Source organism: Solanum tuberosum, unplaced genomic scaffold, assembly GCF_000226075.1.
Source record: "Solanum tuberosum cultivar DM 1-3 516 R44 unplaced genomic scaffold, SolTub_3.0 scf00351, whole genome shotgun sequence".
NCBI lineage: Eukaryota > Viridiplantae > Streptophyta > Magnoliopsida > Solanales > Solanaceae > Solanum > Solanum tuberosum.
The window spans coordinates 458,146-465,564 of record NW_006239276.1 but is presented as its reverse complement, the minus strand read 5'-3'; positions in this window follow the sequence as shown (position 1 = coordinate 465,564).

Below are 7,419 nucleotides of genomic sequence, written 5' to 3'. Positions count from 1 at the left end.
TCATACATGTTTAAGATGATGATTATGTGCATTGACCATGTTTTATGACTCATGTTTTCTAACCCCTTTATCTTATGTTTTAGCTTGGTCATTGCATCTCATGTAGGTATATCTTTTTTAAGTATGCTTTAAAATGATTTTTTGCATGTCTATCATACTTGGTATATGTTTGTGCTAACGCATACTCTTCCCTATATTTTTCTCGAATATAGGGCCCGACAGTCAGGTTCCCAGTTTTGCGGCTAGGGTCAATTGAGATGATTTTAAGCTTTGGTGAGTCCTCATCCTTCAAGGACCGGACACTTATTGTTTTCAGTATTTCCTTACTTTCAATTTTGGACCTGATGTATGGGCTAGTCCCAAATTCATTTTTATATACTAGGTGACTTTGAGACGATGTTTAGATTTCCTCTTTTCTATATAAAACTCTGATGTGTTGATACTATATTTTAAATCTCTTTATTCTACTATCTTGTATGATGAAAGCTACGTGGCTTGTATGGGGCCTCTCGGGGTCTTATACACCATCTTACGCCTAGGGGCTACTTTGGGTCGTGACAAACTTGGTAATCAGTGCACAAGGTTTAGAAAAGTCCTAGTTTTGTTCATGAGTGTAAAGCGTGCCACACTTATGAATGAGAGGCTACAAGATGATTAGGAAACTCCACTTTTTTCATTACTGTAAAGCCGTGTGATAGAGTTTAACTCTATATAATCTCTCTCCTAATCCTTACCAATGCTCTACAAGATATGGCTACTCTAAGAGCTTATGCTAGAAGGAATGTGAGAAATAATTTGGAATAAGAAGCTCCACCTCAACCTCCTCAAGCTCTGGTCGACCCTTTGGCCGAGCAAGTGACTAATGCAGAGTTTAGGGCTGCCTTTCAAGTACTTGCTCAAGCCGTGACGACCTAATATAATAGGGAGATTGTAGTTCCCGTGAACCCAAATATGAGTACGATAGCATCTAGAGTGAGCGACTTCACTAGAATGAATCCTCCAGAGTATCATGGTTCTAAGGTAGAGGAGGACCCTCAAGAGTTAATTGATGAGGTTTACAAGGTATTGATGATCATGGGATTGATGCCAGTGGAAAAGGTGGAGTTGGCCACTTATCAACTTAAGGGTGTTGCTCAAATATGGTTTAACAAATGGAAAGAGGGGAGACCGGAAGATGCGGGTCCTCTCGATTGGGAAAAGTTCAAGGTTGCTTTCCCTTATAGGTTATTTCCCCTTGAGATGAGGGAGGCAAATGTACTTGAATTTAGCAACCTTTGTCAAGGAAATATGAGTGTGAAAGAGTATGTTTTGAAGTTCACACAACTATATCGATATGCTCCCACCATGGTTTCCGATCATAGGGAAAGGATGACTAAGTTTGTTTCGGGTCTGTCTGAAATGGTTGTTAAAGAATTCGTACTGTCATGCTCGTAAGTGACATGGATATTTCTCGCCTCATGATTCGTTGATGAGTCTGAAATTTATACTCATTTAGGGCTTGTTTTGATAGTATAAATGTCCTCAAATGCTTAATTTATGCTCTAAACTGATGTTAAAGTGTTGATTTGCAGCATTACATGCCAAGGAGCAAGGCAAGGACACTACCAGACAAAAAAAGAAAATAACAAGCTGAAGAAGTGAAGAAAAGTGATCCTGGTGATCGCCAAGACCACTTGGTAAATCACCGAGTGGCTCTTTAACTCGCCCAAAGTTCCAGCGTGCCGACTCTGGGGAAGAACAAAGTTAGCGATAGAAATGGGCAGTCGGTGAATCGCCAAACGACTCCTCGAAGGCAACCTTTGCCACCCAAAGTTATAGGACTTGGAGGACTGATGCCCAATACAAGGAGGCGATGAAAGGGAACAAAGGGCGGATCGCCGAACCACTCGACGAGGCGCGACTTATTTCGCCAAATGGACGTTCAGGCCAAAAAGTGGGCAACTATAAATTGGAATTTAAAAGAAACTTTAAGGAGTCCTGAGGAGTTCTGATCCCCAAGTTTGAGAATTAGAGTTTTCCCTTAGTTTTTCAATTCTTATTGTAGGCTTTGAGGATTTCTAAGCTTAATTATGAGGATTTGGAATTGGGTTTTTGAATTTAACTTTTTTTGAACATTGTAATGGCTTGGAAACTCTTACTGAGCTGATGGCCAATCGAGTTGGTAATTGCTTTTACCTTTTTATGATGTTTAGCTAAAACCCCAATTCTTGGGATGTGATCATGGGTTGAATTAGCTAATTATGGGTATTGTTATTTACTGATTTTAAATGCTTAATTGAAGTGGGTTTAATTGATAGTTGTGTTTTATCTAAGAATTGTAGTTGCCAATGCAATTCGAACGTAGAATTCTGGGCTTGCTTGAAAAAGAGGTTTTAGAATCAAAGCTTTCGATTAATGATTGTAGTTATTGGGTTGATATGGGTTTTGCTTGAAAGATTAAATTCTAAATCTGATTCTACCCATCTAGCTCGAGAGAGTGGATGAATTAAGGCGTGGGCTGTTATTTTTTGCCAAGCTTGTTGATGTTCAAAAGAAATCACTTGAATCATGGTAGTTGTTCGAGATAAAACTATCTTACTTATAGTCTATCATACCCACTGATATTTAGCTATTTGTTAGTAATTTCAATTACTCATACATTGAAATTTGCCTATAATCGATTACATTCCGAGAATTCCTCTCTATATTTTTATTTCCCTCGTGTTTGATTGTGTTGTAGTTGATAATTGACAATTCAATCCCCCATCTAATATTCTTTATCACACCCTTAGACTTGTTTACGATAATTTCCATTCCTATAACCGAATAGACCACTTTATAACTTCATAACTTAATTCATGTACCGCTCCCTGTGGGTTCGACCCCAACTCTTCTTTGGGTTTTATACTAGTTAACGATCATCTACACCTAGAATTGGATGAGGTGTATTTGAGACGTTGATAAAATAATGGCGTCGCTGCCGGGGAGTGGTGTTGTTTAGAATGCTATTATTAAAGTTTGAATTGTGATCTTTTTGTGTTATTGTTGAATCGACTTACTTTGTTTGTGTTTGTGTTGGCTAAGTTGAACAGAAGAAGAAATGGGCGTAAATGGGAGCAATGGTAGCCAAGTTAGCCACCAAGACGATATAGGAAATTTGAACGATGTTAATGAAGCTATCCAATTGGGTGGTGTCGGGGTTATACGTCTACCTCCTGCTAAAGGGAATGTTGTTTTCACATCACTAGCACAATGCTTCAGCTCCTACAATTGAAAGGATTGTTTGGAGGGTTGGCTCATGAGTATCCCCATGAGCACATTCAGAATTTCGTCGACGTGTGTGGATCGTTCTTATTCAAGAATATCTCTCAAGAATCAGTCCGTCTTCAATTATTTCCATTTTCTTTGATGGGAGAAGCCACTAAGTGGCTAGCTGATCTTCCAAGGAACTCCATTACCACTTAGGATGAGCTAACCGTAGCTTTCTATGTGAGATACTTTACCTCGTAAAAAATGATGACGCTAAGATAGTATTGAAGGTTTTAAACGGTTGGAGGGCGAACCAATCCACGAGACGTGGCTAAGGTTACAAAAGTTATTACTTCAATGCCCAACTCATGGGTTCCCCACGATGTCTTGTTGCAACACTTTTACATGAGTCTTGACTCGGTGAACAAAGGGGTTGCTGATCAACTTGTTCCCAGTGTTATAATGCAACAACCCTGGGAGGTCGCATCTCAACTCCTTGATTGCATGACCAAAATCAATAGAGCATGGTACAATGATGAGGACCAATTGTCTCCTCTCACCTTTAGAATGACAAATGAGTAGATCGAGAAGGATCAAGAGAGAGACCAAAACATGGTAAAAATGATGACCCAGCTGGACTTATTGTCAAAAAATGTGATGGGTAGTGGGTTGAAAGGTGTAAATGTTGTGGGTGTTGGTGGAGCGAACCCCGATGAGGCACACTTTGAGGTGTTGTACAATGATGAAGTGAATTTCCTTGCAAATCAAGGAGAAGGTTTTCGTTAAAACTATCCAAGGCCGGGTGGAAATCTGAGTTGGAATAGAGATGATGGATGGAGAGATCGTGATAGAGAATGGCGTGATCGTAACGCCACTTGGAAGGAAAGAGAGGGTAACAAATATAGGTACATCCCACCTCATGAGCGTCAAAAGCCTAAGGAACCAAGGGCTGACTCGGAAAATGTCTGCATGGAAGACATGCTTTCACGCATTCTCAATACGGTAGAAGGATCGGACAAAGTTTTGAAAGAAATGAAAGAAGATGTCTCTAAACTTAACAAAACGGTTACCTCAGATTCAGTGTCAATCAAGCAATTGGAGACACAAATGGGTCAAATCTCGACTCATTTGAATTGAAGGCCAAAATGAGGGTTTCTTAGTGACATCATGGCAAATCCCAAAAATGAAGTTTGAGTTGGTATCTTTGTCCTGCCACGACGTTAAATAAGGCACTTCTTGGGAGTCTACCCAATTTTTTTATGCTTTAATTTTGTTTTTGAATGACGGGTGTGGATTTTGCAGGTTGAAAAGTTGAAAATGTTGAAAAAAAGGACATTAGGTGAGCCAAAAGTTCGGTCGATGACTCGCCGAACAGGTTGGTGAGCCCGACTTGGACCACCATTGGAACTACCTAGCTTGCCAGAAGTTCTGTAAAACTCGTCGGGCTGAAGTACCACTCGGTGCATCGCCGAGCTCGTCTTACCTCGCCTACTAGCGTGCGAACTGAAAGGTTTTAAAGGCCAAACAATTTAAAATTTCAAAATCCTTTCACTTTCTTACTTTTTTAACTCCCGTATTTTCTCACCCAATATTAGATCTTTCATATTTTCGTGCCTAATTGCTCATAAAAGATTGACTCCTGTGTCTTTAGTAGATTATTTTTTTGGGTTGCGTTGGTTATGTGTTGGGTCTAGCGGGGTGAAGTATGAGTAACCCCAGATTGTGCTAATTGTCAAAATTTGCCCAATGATAGAGCGATTGACGTCATTGTTAAGGGAAAAAAACGTTAATTGGTGAATTTTGGCCAAATCGGGGGAAGTCTGAGTACCCCGAGGGCATGGGTATTATGGTCCTTGCTTTAATTTCATAATGTGAGTGTTTGATTTTGATTTCATGGGTTGCGGAGTTGATTTTGAGGAATGGGGGTGAAAAACTGGCACGTTGGGCCATTTGGAGAGCTGGGTTAAGCTCATAGAAGGGTTCGACGGTTCGCTAAATGTCCCCTGAATCACCTTTAATTTTGCTAAATGTTTAGTTGTTGTTCTGTAACTTTCGGTGATATTCCTGAGCTCACCGAAAGTTCTTCTTGATCGCCTTTCTGCACCCCTTTTCCCATAATTGTTCTGTAACTTTCGGTGATATTCCTGAGCTCACCGAAAGTTCTTCTTGATCGCCTTTCTGCACCCCTTTTCCCATAATTGTTCTGTAACTTTCGGTGAGCTACTTCTAGTTCGTCGATGGGTGTCGGCGATCCACCGAACGGCCTTGGACATCACCGACCAACTTTGTATTTTTGGCAATTTTTGCGCTGTAACTTTCGGCGAGCCCAACTTGGCTCGCAAAATTGGTTCAGCGAATCGCCGATCGATTCGGCGAGTCTTCCTTCTACAATTTTTTTTTTGAAATTTTTCTAACATTTTTCATGTTGTTTTGCAGACATGGCTAAGCCCAAAGTAACCGGTAGAGACATGCCGCCCTAAAAGCGGGCACGTGGAGTTGTGATAAACAAGGAGGCAGTTGCTTCCAAAGAAAAGGTCAAGAAACTACCTCCAAAAGGGGATAAAGGCAAGGACAAGGAGCCCGTAGTTGTACCACCTGAAAAGGCAAGCTCAGACAGTGAGGGGGTCTACGAGAAACACCTCACAACATCAGACAGAGAAGTGGACTCATATGACTCTCATGCCTTTATCTCTGAGCCTGAGGATGATCAGTTATTACAGTCTCGGAGAGCGGAGCTACGCTTCAAGTTAATAAATGATCTGTCTAGGATCGTTGTGCCTCTGATGCCTACACCCTCAACTTTAGCTCCAGTGCCTTCTCCAACACAACCAATAGTGCAGGCACCACCTGTGCAATGTCATCCTCCTCGGTCACTCAATCGACTAAAGGTCGAGGAATTGAGGACCATAATAGAGGAGAAGATATTGTCTACCGATGGTGTGGTGGACAGACATACAATAGTGTAGGACACTCTTACATTCCACAGATTTGAGGTTTTCACAAAACCCCGTGGCCCATACATTCCTAACTGGGTCCGGGAGTTCTACTCAGCCTACGACAACTTGGTGCCACCGTGGAAGAAGAATGCTAGTGCTTTCAAGCCAGTGGATTTTGTGGTGGTCCAAGGCAAGAAGGTAAAATACCACAGCGATGACATAAATGTTGTATTTGAGTGAGCCTCCGACTTTATGCATGACTACCAGAGTATGATCCAGACACAGACTCTGGATGAGTTAAAAGGTTGGCTGGCCCCCCCTTCTCTTCGACATCACCCCGAGGTGGATTGACGCAGGTGCACTCATCGAGAAAAAGGACCTGAACATTGCCGCCAGATATTGGTTTGGGTTCATCAGCAGCACAGTCACGCCTTCACAAAATGAGTCCATTCTCCGCCACCCGAAGAAGGCTTGTCTTGGGTCCATCATAGCCACGAAGAGGCTGAATTTGGGATTGATTATTGAGCAGGAGATGGCCATGAGGGCCAAGCAGCGCCAGGCGTCACTTCCATTTCCCGCGTTGATCATCGAGTTGTGCCAATGGGCCCATGTGCCTAGCGATGAGCAGAGGGATATAGAGGTTACACATATATCTTCTACCGACATCCGGCATATAGAGGCTGAGTACATGCATAATGAGTTTGACAGGATGAGGACATCCCCGGTGGACACATTTCCAACGGTTGATAATGATATGCTACTGCGCAGACAACCCTGTCTACTCAGGACAGTGGGCTTTCAGGTACTTCTGGATCCACTCTTTCTAATACTCCGGGCACTTCTGTTGCACCCCCGCCCCCTAGATCTTTTGCTGCTAGACCTCCTATCACCCGGGTGATGCTTTACAAAATGGGCCATTTATCCCAATCTACCGATGTGCGTGCCTCCCAGTTAGAGGCTGCTATTCTTGGGATGATTGAGAGGGACATTGCTTCTTTTTTGAATCCCCTCAGAGCTACGATTGATGCTCTTACTATGAGAGTGGAGGTGTGTGAGAGAGGATAGGGAGATGCTGATGCGGTGATGACCTTGAAGGCCGACCTTGTTGGACTCCGTAAGGATGTGGACGAGCTGAAGTCCACTAATTTGTCCATGTTCTTTGGCTCTATGGAGATCCTAGATATTTCGAGCACATGTATTTCAGCTTGTTTTGATGTGCCTCCGCCTACTGCTACCGGAGATGAGACTAGAGCTG